Below are 20,159 nucleotides of genomic sequence, written 5' to 3' on the forward strand. Positions count from 1 at the left end.
CTTAGCAGCCTTGGGTATAAAATAAGGGCAAAAGTAACATCTGCTTTACTTCCAAATACGTTAAACGTATTAATTGTCTGAGTTTCCGGGGAAAGAGTGTAATACAGATAGATGGTATTAGGATACAAAGAGCAAGTTCTAATGGGGCGAGGGGATTCTGTCAGTCCATCAGTTCATGATTTGGGATCCAGGCACATACATTGATCAATCCTTCTAGATACATAGGATTGCTGTCAGTTTTTTGGGTTAGTGACTACACTGTACAGATTTTCTTGCTAGAGAACTCTATCTTCTTCCTGGAAAACTCAAAGACAAAGGTGCACCGAAAATCTAAGAAAATTCATCAGCTGAAAAGTTCTGGGGAAGAAGCTGAGTGTCACGCAGCAGAATTCTCCAGAGGGTTCGTTTAGTTTTACAAGATTGAAACAAAAAACCCTGTTTAACAGACACGTTAATGTATCAGTAAAGTAGAAAGCGAAACACAAAACATTTGTTATTCCTTTTAGCAGCCCTACCACAACTGCAGACGCTGATGACACATTAACTTGTCATCCATTAAAGACAAATCCCTCCACACTCTTGCACTGTTGGTGGGAACATAAATTGATACAGCCACTATGGAGAACAGTATGGAGGTTCCTTAAAAAACTGAAAATAGAACTACCACATGACCCAGCAATCCCACTACTGGGCGTATACCCTGAGAAAACCATAATTCAAAAAGAGTCATGTACCAAAATGTTCATTGCAGCTCTATTTACAATAGCCAGGACATGGAAGCAACTTAAGTGTCCATCATCGGATGAATGGATAAAGAAGATGTGGCACATATATACAATGGAATATTACTCAGCCATAAAAAGAAACGAAATTGAGATATTTGTAGTGAGGTGGATGGAGCTAGAGACTGTCATACAGAGTGAAGTAAGTCAGAAAGAGAAAAACAAATACCGTATGCTAACACATATATATGGAATCTAAGAAAAAAAAAAGGTCATGAAGAACCTAGGGGTAAGATGGGAATAAAGACACAGACCTACTAGAGAATGGACTTGAGGATATGGGGAGGGGGAAGGGTAAGCTGGGACAAAGTGAGAGAGTGGCATGGACATATATACACTAACAAACGTAGAATAGATAGCTAGTGGGAAGCAGCCACATAGCACAGGGAGATCAGCTCCGTGCTTTGTGACCACCTAGAGGGGTGGGACAGGGAGGGTGGGAGGGAGGGAGACGCAAGAGGGAAGAGATATGGGAACATATGTATATGTATAACTGATTCACTGTTATAAAGCAGAAACTAACACACCATTGTAAAGCAATTATACTGCAATAAACATGTTAAAAAAAAAAAGAAAGAAACATTCAACTAGAATATTTAAAAGATTCCACCCACCCCCTCCACCCGGGGGCCTTATTGTATTGCAGATTACCTCATTCACAGAACACCTTCGGTAACCATGCACCTTCACCTTTCAGAAAGTTAATGGGGCAGAATTTTCAATTTGAGAAGCACATGTTTCTCCTAGAAATCGCATCCTGGATAGTCTTATTTTGAGTAATTTATTTTTTTAAAAAGCCCCTGAATCTGCTAAAAGTTCTGTTGTATAGCCAGAGGTCAGTCCCAAGAGCAAGTGGGTAGTGTCCCTTGGGTGACCTGTGCATAGTCTGGGTGCCAAGTTCATGTACTTCTCCATCATAGTTCAAGCAGGCACAAGTCGACTCTGATTTCCTAAGCCTCGGTTACCACTGAGTTGGCTTGACAATTATATCAGCTGCCCTACACCCGCGGGCAAGGCTGCAGGGGCCCCAGCAAACGGCCTGTTTCCACTCTGGTGTCTCAAGGAATATAATAGCTTCTTCACTGGTTCATCAGAGATGCACTGAACACCTGTTGACGCCAGGCACTGTTCTACAAGCTGGTTAAGATGGATGGGGAGCTTACTTTCTAGGAGAGGGAGGCAGAAATTAAACACATGATAAATGAATGCAAAAATATGTTCACGTAGAGATAAGTGCCGGGATGTAAATAAAGTGAAGCAATGGAATGGAGACTGAACAGAGGTGGAACGGGGAGGGGCTACTTTAGGTAAATTGGTCTCTCTGAGGGGGTGACACTGGATCTGAGAATAGAAGGTCTTGCTAGTTCTGGTTCAGTCCTTGAGTCTTTCACTAAGTTTATGTTTCTCAGCTTGGATCTTTGGAATTAATGCTTCCTCAGGAGCATCTTTCTGGTTTTTGACCTCTGCCCCTCCCTCGTTTTTTGGATTTTCTTGGCTTCATGTTTCTCGGCTGTGGCCATTCTGCCCACTCCTGCAAATGCCCTCAGCTTCTAGATAGGTAGGTTATCGACTGTCTTAGTTTGCTACGGCTGCCATGACAAAGTAGCACAGAGCGGAAGCTTAAATGACATAAATGCATTGCTTCACAGTCCTAAAGGCTGGAAGTCTGAACAGATGTTGGCAGGGTTGGCTTCTTCTGAGGACTCTGAGGGAGAAATCTGTCCCATGACTCTCTCCTAGCTTCTGAGGGTTTGCTGGCCATCTCTGGTGCTCCCGGCTTGTAGATACATCACCCAGATCTCTGCCTTCATCTTTCCTTGGCGTTCTCCCTGTATGTGTCTCTGTGTCGAAATTTCCCCTTTTTTATAAGGACACCAGTCATATTAGATTAGGGCTCACTCCAATGACCTCATTTAAAAACGCTGCTTCCAAATAAGGTCACAGAAATTCTGAGGTACTGGGGCTGGGACTTCAGTGTATCTTTTCGGAGAGACATAATTCCACCTGTATCAACTACTTTCCTGGGTAGCAACAAAATGAAACACTTTGCTTGACAAGACTTCACTCCTCCACACATTTTATTTTCTTGATTTAAACAGGTAAATCCTTGGGTTTTGGTAAATTAACTTTGAAAGGATGAACAATTTGTAACTAGCATTCAAAGGAGGATGAGACACAAGTGTGAAACGGGACACAAAGTTTGGTTTGCTTTTACATTAAAAAAAGCTAGTTCAGATTATTTTTTAAGATCATGTGAAGAATATGGGACAGTTTATTTATTTTATTCAAGCAGTCCTTTGTTCCTGCCACTTCTCTTTCCTTTGGGCCCCCCCTTAAAAACACTAATTAGTTGAGAAAGCTATGTCAGGGATGTGGCCAATTTTCCAAAAGGTTGGGGCCAACAGTTCTTGAAATACTGACTTGGTTTCCAGAGAATAAGGACAATTCTCCTGGTCAGCTCTAATTACCAGCATTTCTATTATTCTATTTCTATTAGAGCCAATTTTGAATATTCAGAGACCACATGGCACTAAAGAAATGGTCTTAACATTAAAATCCACATAGTAACTTTAAAACCATGGTGTAGAAACATAAACCAGTTGAAAAAAAGAGGAATGAAAAGAAGACAGAAATTCAGAAAGAGAGAGAGAGAGAAAGGACTAACTAAATACTAGTGCTTATGAAATGCTCCTGAAATGAATGAGAAGCTGGCTGTACACACATCGTGGTAGTGAGTAGGGTAAAAGAGATCCCTTCTGAAAAACGTTTTGATCTCCGATGGCTTTCCTCAGAGTTGGTCAATCAGTGAAATCAAAGAATCTTCATTCTGTGGGGAAATCCAGGAACTCAGGCTGCAGCAGAACTAATTGATAAACGAGCCCCGAAGGCCAGAGAGTCTACTCAGCTGCACTGATTTAGCAAATGGTTATCCTGATGCCATACTAGCTGCCTTCCTCTCGCTCTTGTAATTATGTTCTAAATAAGCACAGGAGAGGAAGAAATAAAGCACTGGTCCTTGAAGGCAGAATTTCATAAACCATTATATTATACAGCTTGCTAACTTATTATCTCTTCAACTCACAGAGGGCTGGCCTTTCTCTGAAGTAAGGCCTCTGTGGCTATGGAACGCACCATATGCCCATGAAGTCGAAATCCCTGAATGCTCGTAGAAGTTAAGTGTTCTGACTCCTTTGCCTCAGAAAGACAAAGAACTAATCTGTTTTTTTTAAAAAAATTTAATTATGAAGTCTTTCAAAGAGACCCCATAATTGAACTTACCCAACAGATCATTTGCAACGAGGAAGCGGCAGAAAGCAAAAGGTAATATTCGTCATGACTTGGCAGTTGAAGTCATTTCCTTCTCAAATCTGGAAGAAATTATTTGAACCTTTCTTTCTTCAGTTCAGTATACCTTGAAATTTCTTGAAAAGGCCTTTAAAAATCCCTGCATTCAGAAGAATGGGGCCAGCTTGAAAGAGGAGTGGTTGGGATGAGGATGCCTTTGTATGGGCTTAGGGCTCCTGCTATTCTGAAAGCTACATTCTATTTCACTGCAGAAAAAGAGCACTTCGAATTAGAAGGGAAGATTATAGCTTTCTTCAAATCAATGTGTTGCCCTAGTTCTAGAATTCAGGGAATTTTTAAACATTGCTACAATCCTCTCAGGAAAAAATGAAAATGAGGATATCTCATTATTTTAAATAAATCCTTGGCTTCCTTTCCAGCGATGGATATTGTGTCTTTTTCCCGGACCGGGGCACGAACGCGTGTCCCCTGCATCGGCAGGCGGACTCTCAACCACTGCGCCACCAGGGAAGCCCGATATTGTGTCTTGGACTGCCTTATATGAAGCATGTTTTTAAAGATGGGCAGAGCAATCACTTGTTCAATCATAGGAGCTTGGGAACCTGGTAATGTGGTCGGGCCTTGGATAAGGGCTTCTCTACTGGGAAAGGAAATGCCAGGATGTTTCATTACAGATTTGGAAGAGCATGGGAGGAAAGACATCCTGCTAATATAAACAGCAGCTGGGAGAATTTAAAAATGATGAGCCATGTGATACCAAAAAGAGTTTTCACTTGGCCCATTATTTTGGGGGAAAACTGATTAAAAATGGCTATTTTTAGAAACCAGAAAGATGTTAGTGTATTACTGTCTGAAATTTACAAAGTCTAAGGAGAGCTATTTCTTAGACAGCTCACCACAGAGAGATAATATTATTTTAGGTCAAATTTCAAAGAACGATGTAAGTACCATTTAGCAACTGATAACATAGGGATGAGAATTTGCAATTTTTATTTTCTTTTTTCCCCCTTTTCTAATTTGAATGCCCCTTTATACAATATCACTTAATTGGAATACGTAATAGCCAAAAGTAATTTCATGTAGATGCCCTCAATGGAAATTATTCTGTAGGCAGTCAATCTTATGGCACTGGGAGAACTGGATTCAACTTCCTGATTTTAGTCATTGGTTCTGAACTCAGTGCCTCTCTCTGCCTTGTTTCCTCATCTATCAAATGAGAATGGTAACATCTGGACATACTTTGCAGGGTGAGTGTAAGGATCAAATTTCAAAAATTATTTGAAAGTAATTTGTAAGCTGAACACTGCCACATGAATTAGAAGTATTATCATTGTTAATATAAACACGATAAAGACAAATCCTGAGAGGATCACCTATAAAATGTATCCTGAGCAATGATCTGTCAATGCATCTTGAGTATGTAGTACAAAAGCAGTTTTCTTACTTGTCTGTTGCTCCAAAAAGCTTAGTATTTCCAGTTGAATGTTTGCATAAGAAATTTCAAGGTCATTTTATATTGTCTATATTAAAAAGGTCTTGCACTTTGGCCAAAAAAATGGGGGGTTTATGCAAGTTAGAGGAAACGTCATTATGAGTATTATTATGAGCACTAATGTGATGTAGAATTAAGTCTTCTCAAATAGGACTTAAGAATATGAAAAATCTACCAGATTTAAATAGCCCTTTGAGTAGCATTTACATAGCCATAATTAACATTCTATGGACACCAAGACAGCCTGAAATGGCTACGTCATGATTCTTTTACAGATGCTTAAGACAAAGCCAATACAAGATTCATGATTTTTTTTTCTTCGTAGGATTGTCAAGGTTTTTAATAGAATCTATCAGAAATGTACTATTACGAAGTATCTCACCATGTCAACACTTAACTAAGAGACTTACTAGTTTTCACCATTAGAATTGGCTTTATGAATTGTTCTAGAAATGCACCCGAAGGAACGCCTGGGTGACAATGATGGTTTTGTTTGTCAGAGTAGCTTTTTAACCATGCCCTTTTGTTTCTCAAATCTCTGGTTTTGTACATAATTTTCTTAAATTACTACCTACTGGTCCATCAGATGGAAATGCGGCTGTTTGTTTCATTCTCATTCTCAGTCAACTGCATTGGTTCTTCCCCAGCCTTGCTCCCCACAAGTTGCTGACCAAACACTTGCTCAGCTTCATCCTCATCAGACACTACTTTGTGCCTGGGATTTGTTTGTTTGTTGTTTTTTTTTTTGTAGTACGCGGGCCTCTCACTGTTGTGGCCTCTCCCGTTGCGGAGCACAGGCTCTGGACGCGCAGGCTCAGCGGCCATGGCTCACGGGCCCAGCCGCTCCGCGGCATGTGGGATCCTCCTGGACCGCGGCATGAACCCGAGTCCCCTGCATCGGCAGGCGGACTCTCAACCACTGCGCCACCAGGGAAGCCCTGTGCCTGGGATTTCTATTTCTACACATTCCCTTCTGTTTACAGCTTCCTTTTTGCTAAAGATTCTAATTTCTCCAATGGTTAGACACCCAGCCTGCCAATTTTCATTCTACTGCCGCCTTGAACTCTTCACCACAATCAACCTTACATAGCTCTTGAATCTGTTTGAGGCTACACTGGACTCCTCTAGATTGGATTCCACGGGCAGGGATTACACTATCAATCTCTCCCATGGGCTTTGGGTTCGATTCTCACTTGTGTGTCATTTCTCCATTTACTCTCCCCACTTCATTAACCCCCCACTGTTGCCTGTAATCTTTCTTCTTACTCCTGTGCCTTTAAATATTGGGGGGTAAGGTCTCATTATCAAAGAGACTGAGACAGTTTGTCTTCCGGACAAAGCCCAGGATTGACAGTAGACAGGAAAAGATTCTACTTGTAGCTCTGCCGTGAAATCTCTTTGGAAATGTACTGCCATCGCCACGCCCCGCCCCCGCCAAATCTCTCTTGGTTTAAAAATTGCATTAATCCTCACTGATCAGAAATTCTGCCACTGGTCCATGTACTCTCAACCCCCTCAGTGAAGGTCTCTTCTAGATTCGGTGTTTGCAGCCTCTCTATTCCCACTGGCTCCTCTTTTGTCTTTAGAAGTGCTTATCTGCCCTTGCTTAGAAAAATGACAGGAGTAGCAACAAACCCTTCTCCTGACCCTGGCCTCACATTCAATTAGCATGGTATTTTTCTCCTTCATTTCATAACCGGAGCCTCGAAATGAGTGCTCTTTCCTGCTTTTCTTCATTTCCTCACCTACTTAACTTGCAATTTATCCGCATGCTACGTGATGCCCTCCCTGCTCTCAGCTGCTTCTGATACACTTGGTCCCTCTCTTCTTTCAACTCTTACCTAGGATTCCTTCCTACTCACGTTTCTCTGCTCATCTTTTTCACGGTCCTCTGTGTTCTCTTCTCTTCATCCCTCCTCTGCCTGCTCTTTACACTCTCCAAACCAGTACTCGGCCCTCGTTCCAGTCTCATCAGCACGGGGAGCTCATTCTTTTGAGAAAAGGCTTCCGCTGTCAACTTTCCAACAGCGTTCACTGGAAAGATGGAAGAGAGACCAAGAAACTTTACATCTCTTCCCATTTTCAGCACCCTGTTCTCTCTCTCAGACAGGGTATAAATGTCAACTTGTACCAAAGCAGGGAGACATTTGCCTTCCTCCTGCTTTTTGCTTTCTTTTCCCCTTGTAGACAATATATTTCAGAACACGTGTCCGAGTCCAATTTCTTAAACAGGGAAGTCTGCATCACAGACAAACTCAACAGACATATAGGGCAGGTTTTATTAATGACAACAGAAAGTAAAAAATGATTCTGTGCTTTCTGTTCACCTACATATATGAGAGGTTTTACTTTTCATTATATTTGAGATGTCAGGCTGTTTCTGAAACCGTGAAAATGTTGTAAAGTCCTATTCAGAGCGTGTTTTTACTTGGCCCATTAGAGATGACTTTCCATGAAATTCTGAGGCTATTTTTTGTTTAAGGACTGCATTTTAACAGTCATTTTTCAGTAAGTCACAGACAGATAGTACAGGTGACTTTTCTAAGAGATTTCAAGCTATTTGCTTTCCTTTTCCCTGATTATATAATTTGAAAACCCATCAGACAGTTTTAAAGTTTTGCAGAAGTAGAATTTAGGAAAGGTCTTTAAGTATAATTGGAAACAGGTCAGTTGTGAAAGGAACTAGTCTTGGAAAAAAATCTCACTTGCCATTCTACATTATATTTCTTCAGTCAAAACTGTAACCATTTTCATGACTGGGTAGATTATCATGGCACACCATTATTAAGATTTTTTAAATCATAATTATTTTGAAATAATATTTTAAATAGTAGTTTCTATTTAATCATTGCTTACTATTTGCTAGGACTATATAAAGTGCTTTAACAAATAATATTTGTTCATACAGTTTACATACTTAGAAGACACACCATTGCTTTCCCTGCCTCTACTCACATCTGTGATGTTCTCTATAGTTTACATAAAATCTTGCTAACAATTATAAGAAATAGGCATCCTTGTTCCCATTTTACAGAAGAGGAAACAGACCCAAAGAGATTAAGCAACTTGCTCCACCAGCATCTTATAGCTAGTGAGTGATTAAACCTGGATTTAAACACAAGTCTGTTAAACTGTAATGTGTGGGTCCACACAGTATATTCAGCATTTCACTTTTTACATGGTAGTCAGATTTTAAAAGTGTGTGTTTCTTATTTCCTTTAATAAACAATTATCCATGGAGTAATGTGAGAAATAGGGAAAACTGACTCACAGCTGCTGCAAATATTACCGTGGCTTTAAGGGTCTTTCTGGCCCTGAGATCCTTAGTTACATAACGTAGATGTGTAGTTATCATTTTTAAATGAGAACTGGAGAAAGGATGAAGGACTCATCCCCATTTACAAGGCTACTCCCTTCACCATATTTAGATATGTAGAAAACCAAACCAATAATGATGCTTGGAGCACATGCAATTCTATGTCAAAAGGAACAGTTGCTCTTAAGGGATATTTTAATTAAGCTCTGAAGGCCAGATGAGCTACTCATCCCTGCCATAATGAAGCACTCATTTTTATCTTGTGGAGACTGTCTTGGCATCTGAGGCTCTGTCACTTACTAGCTATGTGTCTGTAATCAAGTAAATTCTCCACTTACAGCAAATTCGGTAGATTAGCTAACTGATTTCCTATTCTAATCCCCCTTTAGCTTTTCTTCCAGGAAATAGGCCAGTTGTAAAAGAAGCTGAAGTCCAGACTAAATTTCCCAGGTCCCTTTACAACTAGGATAAAGGCATATGACCTAATTTCCACCAATCAGAAGCCTCTGGGCAAGATAAAGATGCAGGAGTGAGCAACGGAAGGTGGCAGCGGCTTTCTGGTTATTTGGATTGACTGGAGAGCACATGGAGTGCCAAAGGTATCTGGTTCTTCTGGAACTGCTGTGATGAAATTTCCAGCCTCCAAATGTGAACATCGTAGGGGTGAATAGAGGCAGTGGAAGCAATGAGGCATCCTCTAAAAGAGCTCCAAATAATTGTCAGGCACTGTTTAGGCTGTATTGTTCATGACGCTGCTGTCTGGCTGGTTAGTAACCAAACCTGGGTCTTGCCATCCCAGAGATTCCATGAACTACCTAATACCCTTTGACAAGTTCCTTTCTCAACCTGGGAGAGTGGATACTATTGTTTGTAACTAAGAACCCCAAGCATACACCATTCTACTTCTTTAAGGATAAGATGAGATGGTAATCTACTTTTTAGGCTGGTTGTGAGGTACATGGTAAGCTTTAAAATGGCACATAGGGGCTTCCCTGGTGGTGCAGTGGTTAAGAATCTGCCTGCCAATGCAGGGGACACGGGTTCGATCCCTGGTCCAGGAAGATCCCACATGCCGCGGAGCAACTAAGCCCATGAGCCACAACTACTGAGCCTGCGCTCTAGAGCCCATGAGCCACAACTACTGAGCCCGCGTGCCACAATTACTGAAGCCCATGTGCCCTAGAGCCCGTGCTCTGCAACAAGAGAAGCCACCGCAATGAGAAGCCCGCTCACCTCAACGAAGAGTAGCCCCTGCTCGCCACAACTAGAGAAAGCCCGCGCGCAGCAATGAAGACCCAATGCAGCCATAAATAAATAAATAAATAAATAATTGAATAAGATGTTTTAAAAAATAAAATAAAATGGCATAGAAATTTTAATTTTTGTTATTATTAATTGCTGGCCACTTAAGCTTTGCTGGAGAGAACTACCAACCACCACAAAATAAATAAATAAGTTCCTGCTATACTCACCTTGGAAAATGCTGCATAGTATTGCCCATGTGAGATGCAGCCTTTTGAATTAAGGATTATATTTGAAAACTCTATTATTCTCTCTCCGTGCTATCTAAGAATGTATAGCATATGTCTTTGGACTAGATGTCACTTGGCCCATTTGTTGTGATCTTGCTTAGGGCAAAATACCCTGTATGACAACTGATTATTTCTTTCGGGGAACTGTTGTGCCCCTTTCTCCAAGATGAATTCACTGAAAACCACACAGCCTTCATTTAAAAACAGGACTCCAAAAATACACTCTCAAAAATTGCTGAAAATTCATTTGGTTCTTTGTAATGTGTTAATTTTACTTATATAAATATACATGGCATCGTACATGTACCCACTCTTGAGCCTGGAGACATGCTGACAACTTATTCGCTGTTCTTTTTTTTGGTCCTCAAAAGGACCATTATAGTTTTATTTGCATGTATTTACTCATTATATTTGACAATCCCATGATTAAAATTTATAAATGTTACATTAAATATACAAACTGAAATGAAAATCCCCTACTTTAAAGGAGTTTATAGTTATAGTAACTATAATCTAGAAGAAATAAGAAATAATTAGTTATGCCACTATAACTGAAACAGTTTATTATTGATGAGGATGACTGGGTTAAATTCACGGAAGAGACAACACGACTTAGATTAAAAATTTTTTTTAAATGAAATCTCAATAGGAGAAAAATTGGTTGTCGGGGAGAGACATTCAATGATAAAATGAAAATACTTGCAAAGAAACAAAGGTGTTAAATTGTTTGATTTATTTGGAGAATTGGGAGCTGTCCAGTATAGCAAATTCTTGGATTCATGACAGAGTGTAGTTAAAATTAAGAATGCAGAGGGAGTCCTTGCTCATGAGTATATTTCCTCTCCACCATACCTTTTTATCATTTCTTCATCTTCAATATACTTTCATAACTTTACCATTGATTGTATTTTAGGTTGACTGTTTCTTTATGTCATATGGAAAAACCCCTCAATCCATAGGCTAGTTTCCTCAACTGCTTTTTTTTTTTTTTTTTTTTTCCGGTACGCGGGCCTCTCAGTGTTGTGGCCTCTCCCGTTGCGGAGCACAGACTCCGGACGCACAGGCCCATCGGCCATGGCTCACGGGCCCGGCCGCTCCGCGGCACGTGGGATCCTCCCAGACCGGGGCACAAACCCGTGTCCCCTGCATCAGCAGGCGGACTCTCAACCACTGCGCCACCAGAGAAGCCCCTCCTCAACTACTTTTTAACTGCATCTCTTTGATAAACTGTAACTTCTGTAAGGGCAAAGATTTTATCTGGCTTTATCACTGTTTTATTACTCTCATTATTATGTCTATCTTTATCACTATGTCTAAGCCTAACAGCATAGTGCGAGAAATACTGTAGTTAATAAATAAATAATTGCTGAGTAAATGGCTTCTAGATAGCCATAAACAGCAATCCATCATCCAACAGTAGCATCAACAAGAGCCCTTTGCTGAGATATCATAGATAAGTGGGCCATATTCTACAGCAAGTATTTATGTGATGTGCTGGAAAGATACACCAGAAGGTGCTTTTTGTAGTCTGGGTGTATAACTTTTCCTATGCAGGGCCCTTTTCACAATGCTATTCAAGGCAAATTTTTGCCTCTGATTTAATTCCTGAATTCGTGACTTAGTTATAATGATTCTAGATTAAAAATACATTTTCTGGATGAAAGATAAAGTTTCCGTAGGTGACAATAAAACTCACATACACACAGTAACGCAGCATTAATAAGAAGAGAAATTCAGGAAACACAGAATTTGCAGCTTTTCTGGGTGAATATTTTTCAAAGTTTTTCACGAGTTGTCAACTGTCACATCCTTGAATTATTATTTCCTGAATGTCTTTCTGAACCGATTTTTAATAAATTATCTGGCTTGCTGTTGTGGTGGGTCACTTGTGATCACATCCATCTTGTCCAGTTACAGCGGTAATATGTGTAAACTGGATCTCTAAGGAGTGATAAAGTGATGCAAATAGTGCTTTTCACCTTGGGTTACCATAGCCACAGTCATTATTTGCACCAGCTTCTGTGCTGTGTTCTATGAAATCCCCTAACAAGATGCTTCACCTCATGTCACATCCAAACTACTGATAAGAATACATTCATTGAAAAGTTTGGAACTGACATCATTTCACTGCCAAAATTGCCCTTCCAAAAAATTATCTTCAGAGCTATTGTTAGGTTGATTTTAATATGCTTGCAAATTCTTTATTTATAGAGACCATATGTTGCCGGATTCAAGAGGATAATTTGCATCCTGGGTAATAGGAATGGGGTGAAGAATAACCCTCTAATAACTGGAAAGTTTTCAAGGCATGAAGCACATGCAACAGCAATCATGGGCTCCGTGGTTCCCTGGGCATAGGTCAGTCCCAGAAAACTAGTAGAGAAGTGTTCATGCTTCTGGGTCTCTGGGGAGCTCTAGGGCATGGTTTCTGTGGCAGTTGTCAGAAATCAAGATTATTATTTATTTTCCACTTGGGTCAGAGAGCTAATAAGCAAATAAGTAAATTCCCAATAGGAGTAACATTCTTCTAAGAGGAAGGAGGAGGTTTTTCAAAGTGCTGTCTTATAGGCAGAGTGATTCCAGCATCCTTATTATTTTGAGTTGTGAGATGCTGAAGGGTGGGAACACTGGGTTAAATGAGATTCTTCAGATTTACTCACTGCAGGATGGCTCAGAGCCTTTACTATGATCCTTTCCTTTGGGAATCTCAATACACAGATATAACAAGGCTCACTGAATTCTGTTATTACCAGGAGCTTCTCGGGAACACAGTCTGGGATGCTGTGGCCTATTGGACAGTTTAGATGCTCCATAACTTCCCTTTTGGAATTATGAATGACTATCACCACTTTTTTGTTATAGTATCTCTTGTTGCTTAAAAAAAAAGGTCTAAAAAAAGGCAGACTGGTCACAGCCCTTTGGCTACTTCATGGGGTGAACATAATCCTATTAGAGTATCTATTTTAAAAAACTTCTTGTTAGCCTAGTGCCTTATTACTCTTAATTTTCTTAACTTTTCTCTTTCTAACAGTGTATTTTAAGGCCCTCTTGCTTTGGAGAAGGCTTTTGTTTTAGTAGTACACAAAGGATGCATACTCAAGACAGAAAATGCAGAGGATCAAAATAAACAAAAAGAAGAAAATAAAATCACCCATAATCCTATCAAGCAGATATGAGCACTGTTGACAAGTAGATGTAGATCTTTTATTTGCATTTTAGATATTTTCATTTATAAATATAGGAACACGTTGTGTGGACTTTTTTTTTTTTTTTTTGCAGTACACGGGCCTCTCACTGTTGTGCCCTCTCCCGTTGCGGAGCACGGGCTCCAGACACGCAGGCTCAGCAGCCATGGCTCACGGGCCCAGCCGCTCCGCGGCATGTAGGATCTTCCCGGACCGGGGCACGAACCCGTGTCCCCTGCATCAGCAGGCGGACTCTCAACCACTGCGCCACCAGGGAAGCCCGATGTGGACATTTTAATATGCTTTTTTTCCACTTAGCAAGCAGGATCAACACTTTTGCATGCTATTAGCTACTCTCACGCCACTTCATTTTCAATCACTGCCATATTTCACTTATGTAATCATTCTTCCACTGTTGGATGTTTAGTCTTAACAGGCTTCCTGCTCTTCCCAAGTTTACTCTGTTAGCATTCTCAGAGATTTCAGTGATGTGAATATCAGAACAGATGACAGTGTTCTCGGTTCTATAAAGCCTTGTCCTAGAAACTTCACGTCTCAGTTGCTGTATCAGAGAACAAAGGCACTGACAATGACCTGCCACCTGGAGTCCCTGAAATTATACTCTTGGTGCTACAGATGGTGATAAGGCCCCAGCCCGACTCATCAATCTGCAGCTACAACTTATTCCCAGGCCACTAATACTTCAGAGGGACAATGCAAGCAACTTATGGGTCAAATCCACAGAAGGGCACTAAGTTAACCCTTCTGGCTCCTGGGATGTGGACAGTATGGGATGTGGGGATCTTTAGGATGGCAGCATGAGACAGTTCCCTGTTTTGTTTGAAGTCTTCCAGGCTATTTATCTCAGAGCTTGACCTGGAATGAATGCCCACATCACTTACATCAAAGATAATTCCTTCAGCACCATAGGAACAGTTATGAAAAGGCCGATAACATCATAGCCCAGTAGTCTCTTCAATGAGCCAACTCCAGTAATGAGCGTCAAGTGCTAAGAATTCATATCTGTAGACTGACCACAGAAGTTCTTCCTGGCGTTGACAGGCATGACGTGAGGGAGGCTGGTGGGCTGGATTTCGCTGGTCTAAATGGAACTCTTACTCCATGCATGTTATTTTAGGATGAGACCTTGATTGCCTCTCATCCTTGTTTCCTTAACTGTGAAGCACCTTGAAGTAGTCTTTCATACAAAGGAGGTCAAATTGGACTGGAACTATCTTGGCTCTCTCTACAAGTCAAATGTTTATGAAAATTTGCAGCTACAAACTTTTAGTATTTAATTCCCAGGATTTTGGATTTTGTCAGTAATTTTGAAAAACATTTGTTAAGGGATTTGTACCAGGAGGCAGTATTGTGAAGTGTTAAAACTATAGACAGTATATTGAGATAACCTGAGTTCAAATTCTGCCATTTACTAGCTGTATCACCGTTCTGCAATCATCTCCTCAGCTGGAATACAGGAAAAGTGTGTCTATTTCAGATTCATGAAAATTAAATGAAATAAATATCAGGAAAGCACTCAATATCCATCTTGCACACAGAGATGCTTAATAAATACTATTATGATTAGTTTTAATATTGAAAGAAAATTATAAATATATTTAAATATTTTAATACAACTTATTATCAATAAGGATGCTATTATTAATTGTCTCTACTATGTGTGAGTGCTGTGCTTGTTCCTGGGGGTAAAAAGTTGATTAACATACTTTCCTCTAAGGAGTTGAAGTCTAGAGAGTAGTCACCTGCAGTTTATTTCAATATAGTGCTGTAAGTGATGAAATAAATGGTATACAAGTACGTATGAGATGTGGAGATGCATTGCTCAGTGTAGATGGATATAGGGGAGACTTAGTGGAGCCACATGGCATGGGCAGTGGAATTTTACTTGCAGGGCATCAGCATGAGTTACTGAAATGCTGTGGTTGCTGCTTCCCTCTGGTGCTTTCAACCTGAGCTTAAATCAAAAGAACTGAAGAAACCTCAAGTGTTTTTGTTTTGTTTTGTTTTAACGATTGGCTTTTACTGTCTTACAGAAGGTGTGAGAAAACAAGTCCCTGCTATTCTCTGTACAAAATAACTTTTGAAATATCATATATCTTTATATAGCCTAGTACAGGGAATACATTTTAATTCATTTGGGTTTTTTTTCAGCTTCTTTAATATGTACACCAAACCACATTCTAGTCAAGTGTTTAAAAACCTAGACCAAATCAAGGTAATAGTTTCTGGTGTTTAATTATTTGATTTATTTTATTTTTGGCTGTGTTGGGTCTTCATTGCTGCGTGCGAGCTCTTCTCTGGTTGCGGCGAGCAGGGGCTACTCTTTGTTGCGGTGCGCGGGCTTTCATTGCGGTGGCTCCTCTTACTGTAGAGCACGGGCTCTAGGTGCGCGGGCTCAGTAGTTGTGGCGCACGGGCTCAGTTGCTCTGCAGCATGTGGGATCCTCCCGGACCAGGGCTCGAACCCGTGTCCCCTGCATTGGCAAGCGGACTCTCAACCACTGCGCCACCAGGGAAGCCTGGTTTCTGGTGTTTAATTAAGCAAAAACAAGCCAACCCCCCCCCCCCGCCCCCTACAAAAGACAGTTATATTTTAAAGGAAACATTAGGGTAGGGAAAATTACTTAAATACATTAGCCTTTCATCCTCATTTCCTGTGGTTTCCCTTATTTTTCCTTCTCCCTGAGATACTCTCTTGGCAGCAAATACAGAATCTCAAGATCTGTACTACTGTAGACATTTGGATTTCTTGTGTCTTTGTCGGGGCATTTTACTTTCCTAATTAGGAACGGGGCTTCAGTGGCTACTGGCTAAAAATCAAGCCTGATGTAGCTTCTCACCCACTATTAGGAAAAGGGGGAGGCTGGAACGGGCCTTTGGTCCTCATTAGATGCCTGATACATTTTATTTGTACATTTGCAGAAGCGGCTCAGCGAGTGTGGCAGCGCCACTGTGGCCAGATTTGCTAATTGGAGAATGTGAGAGAGTAGCCATATAATCTCAGGGTCTCCGGGGAATTTGCCAAACTGGAAGTTTAATCCCATCATTGTGTTTCTTATCCTAAAGGCATAGAAAGACACTATCTCCAATTTTTGGTCTCCCTTCAGACACCAATGTGGCTTACAACGATCAAATGTCAGATGCGGATGAACTACAAAAGCCGACCTTGTCTTAAGGGTGAAGACCTTGCGCTGATCCATATTGTGTTCTAACACTGGACAGAGGAGATCGCTCTGGAGTAGCTTTTTTGAAAAGCTTTTTTAAAAAGCTGTTCAAGGAGCTTCTGAGTATCACATAAGTATAGAGTTGACCTTTGAACAATTCAAGGGTGAGGGGTGCTGACCCCCGGGCAAAAGCCAAATCCACGTACTGCTAGCTCTGCCTCCAAAACAAAGGAACCGATAAACAGTTTGGATAGAATCAGGACTCAAACCCTCGTTCTTGTGATTTCACATATCATGACCTCTAATTGAACACAAACGCTTCCACACATTTAATGTAGAAAATACACTATATTTATTGAAAAATACCCACATGTAAGAGCGGACCTGTGCAGTTCAAACCTGTGTTGCTCAAGGGTCAACTGTATTTATCACGTTGTCATTCTCGGTGAATGAATGACAGAATGTAAGGCAGCAGTGGAGTTTCTTGCATAAAAAGGATTTCAACATTTAGTCGCTTCATTTTACGGGGAGAAAGTCTGTAGAGACATGAACCATCTGTGACATAAGTAAAGAACCGGTGGTATCTAAAGCTAGAACTCGGGTCTCTGATTCTGTTAAGAGCCTTGTTATCTTCTGGAAAAGAGGCCACATGGTGCCTTTCAAGGATGGACAAGCCAGGGTAAGTCAGTCTTTCTTTATCTTCCCACCTTGTGCACTAACAAAGGATGCTCACTGAGATGATCATTGTTCAGACAGGGCTGACTCTCTATAAAGAAAAATCTAGGCTCCATTTGAGTGGTGTCTATTTACTGACTTAAAGCTTAAGTTTTCCACTGTGGGTACCAGTGTTTATATGGAAGACTGTTACACCCACTACATCTTCATTAAACAAAATGGAGTCTCCTTTTAGTCTGAGTAGGTATAATGATCCTATGACCCACAAGAACACCATTGCCCTGAACTCATTCTCTCTCTCTCTCTTTTTTTTTTAAATAGTTCTTACCTGTGTTAGAGACTGTTTTTGAAATGGCGACCAGCACACCCTATTTTGTCCAGCAAAGTTCTCTTTTAAGTTAATAATCCACTCCACAAGAGTTCAACTCTTCACGGATACAGAAGTTCAACGTTGAGCTTGTTTTGTTAAAAATTCTGATTTCATCCTTACAGTCCGAATTTCAATGTTGGAAATAGTCTTAAAAGGTGCTTTAAGACAATCATCTACCTCAGGGATAAATCACATCTTAGATATGAATGTATCTGAGGAGGTACAGGAAAAGTTTCCAGAATCCCTTGGGAATTTGTACTAGAATCTGATCATGTTCACTTAAAGATGTCATATTTCATGTACAGACCAGCTATTCCTATAATTTCAGTGTCTATCTTCCAGTTCTACCCTGAGACTTGGTGGGGGATAGTCAAATCAATTCTCTCTCTTTTTTTTTTTTTTTTTGCCGTACGCGGGCCTCTCACTGCTGTGGCCTCTCCCATTGCGGAGCACAGGCTCCGGATGCGCAGGCTCAGCGGCCATGGCTCACGGGTCCAGCTGCTCCGCGGCATGTGGAATCTTCCCGGACCGGGGCACGAACCCGCGTCCCCTGCATCGGCAGGCGGAGTCTCAACCACTGCGCCACCAGGGAAGCCCCAAATCAATTCTCTTTTAGAGTACTTATGTGAGGGTAGATCAGTACCTTCTGGCTCTTCTTTCCCCAGATTAAGACATGCCCTTTTCAATTTGGGGGGAAGAGTTTACACCACACACAGTTGTTCCATGGCTGCCCAGAATTAGTTTTCAATGAGCAAATCAGGAAGTAGCTCTCTTTGGATAGTGTTTTTTTTCTGACTCATTGGCATTGAAACACTTTCAGGATCTTTCTGAATTTAGCTTAAGGAACTGAATTTCCTTGAGAACTTCACTGTATGATGTCCAAGAGTCACTGGTGCTTCTATTTTTGTTTTTGTTAAGTTAATTTCCTAGTCTGGGACTTTTGAGCTCATAACCTCTGCAAGGAGACACAGCCTCTCAGCCGCAGGCTAGGAGGAAGCTGTATTTCAAGGACAAGGAAGCCAGGGAGGGGAAGGGGGAACATGTTTATTTTCACTTTTCACAGACAACAGTGGGAATGAATCTAAACTCTGGCAGGAGACCATTAGGTACCAAACTGCCACTGTCATTTGCATAATGTGTAATCTAAGGTGTTGATTCATCTCTGATAGACAGGCATGTTCAGAGAGGGGAGGTAAAATTACCCATCACCCCTCTGCCTGCCCTTTAGGAAACCAATCACATTCCTTCTCTCCATCAGTTCCACAGAGGCAGGGACCTTTCTGCTCCATTGAACTTGCTTCTTGTCTCTACTTAGCAAACTGACTGATGGTGCTAGCTCTTCCCCTGCCGCTGCTTCTGATGTGCGGCCCCATGCTGCCGAGGGCCGCTGCTCCCTCCACCCAAAGGAAAGGAACAGGAACCGTCATCAACGTAACTGGTTGTTCGGTGTGCATTTTTTTTTATAATACTGTATTCTGTAAAATTGCATCCCATCCTTAAGTGGGACTTACCTTCTGAAAATTGTGGAGAAATGTACATGTTCAGAAAGTGCAGTCCTGTTAAAATTGAACCCTTTGATGTTAACAGAATTGCAGAGTAACTGATTTTAATAGGCTGCTTGTTGAAGGTGGGCATTTGGCATAGAATTTTGGTTTCAGAGACTGGATATATATTTGCATGCTTGTACAGTGGCAAATGCCTTTGTTTTAACAAATGAGTCCTCTCATTTTAATAAAATTTCTTTCATTAAATATTTATCGAGACTTGTACTTTTAAATATACAGTGGTCGAAAGGGAGGCTTTCACAGCTTTGACTTTCACAACCTTGTCTTGTCTTATTTCCACTGTACAGGAATGATGTTGTTTATGATGGGGACCAAGGGTAGGATATTTCTACATCCCTTCCACCATGAACAACTTCTGAACATTTATACAAACATTTATTATGAACATTTTATAAACATTTTTTCTAATTCTCAAACATTTAAGAGGCATTTCCAATTCCTTTTGGTCGAATCATACAAAATTGCCACGTATGTAGCTTACGAAAGGTTGATCCTCAGCAGTTTCATATGGCCCAATGCAACAGCTGTTTAGGAGAGCCAGGATTCAAACTCAAGTCAGGAAGGATCTAAAGCTAGCCTTTCTTCCACCATGCCATGCTGCTGCTTTATTTATTTATATTCCAGGCTGTTTCAAGAATGTAGCCTAATACATACTCCATATAACATGTGGATGATAAATATTTGTTGATTGGCTTTTAAAAAGTGGATTTAGAGGAAGCACCAAAGGTCTATGTTTTGTAACCATTTAGCAA

Source organism: Delphinus delphis, chromosome 7 (assembly GCF_949987515.2).
Source record: "Delphinus delphis chromosome 7, mDelDel1.2, whole genome shotgun sequence".
Classification (NCBI taxonomy): Eukaryota; Metazoa; Chordata; class Mammalia; order Artiodactyla; family Delphinidae; genus Delphinus; species Delphinus delphis.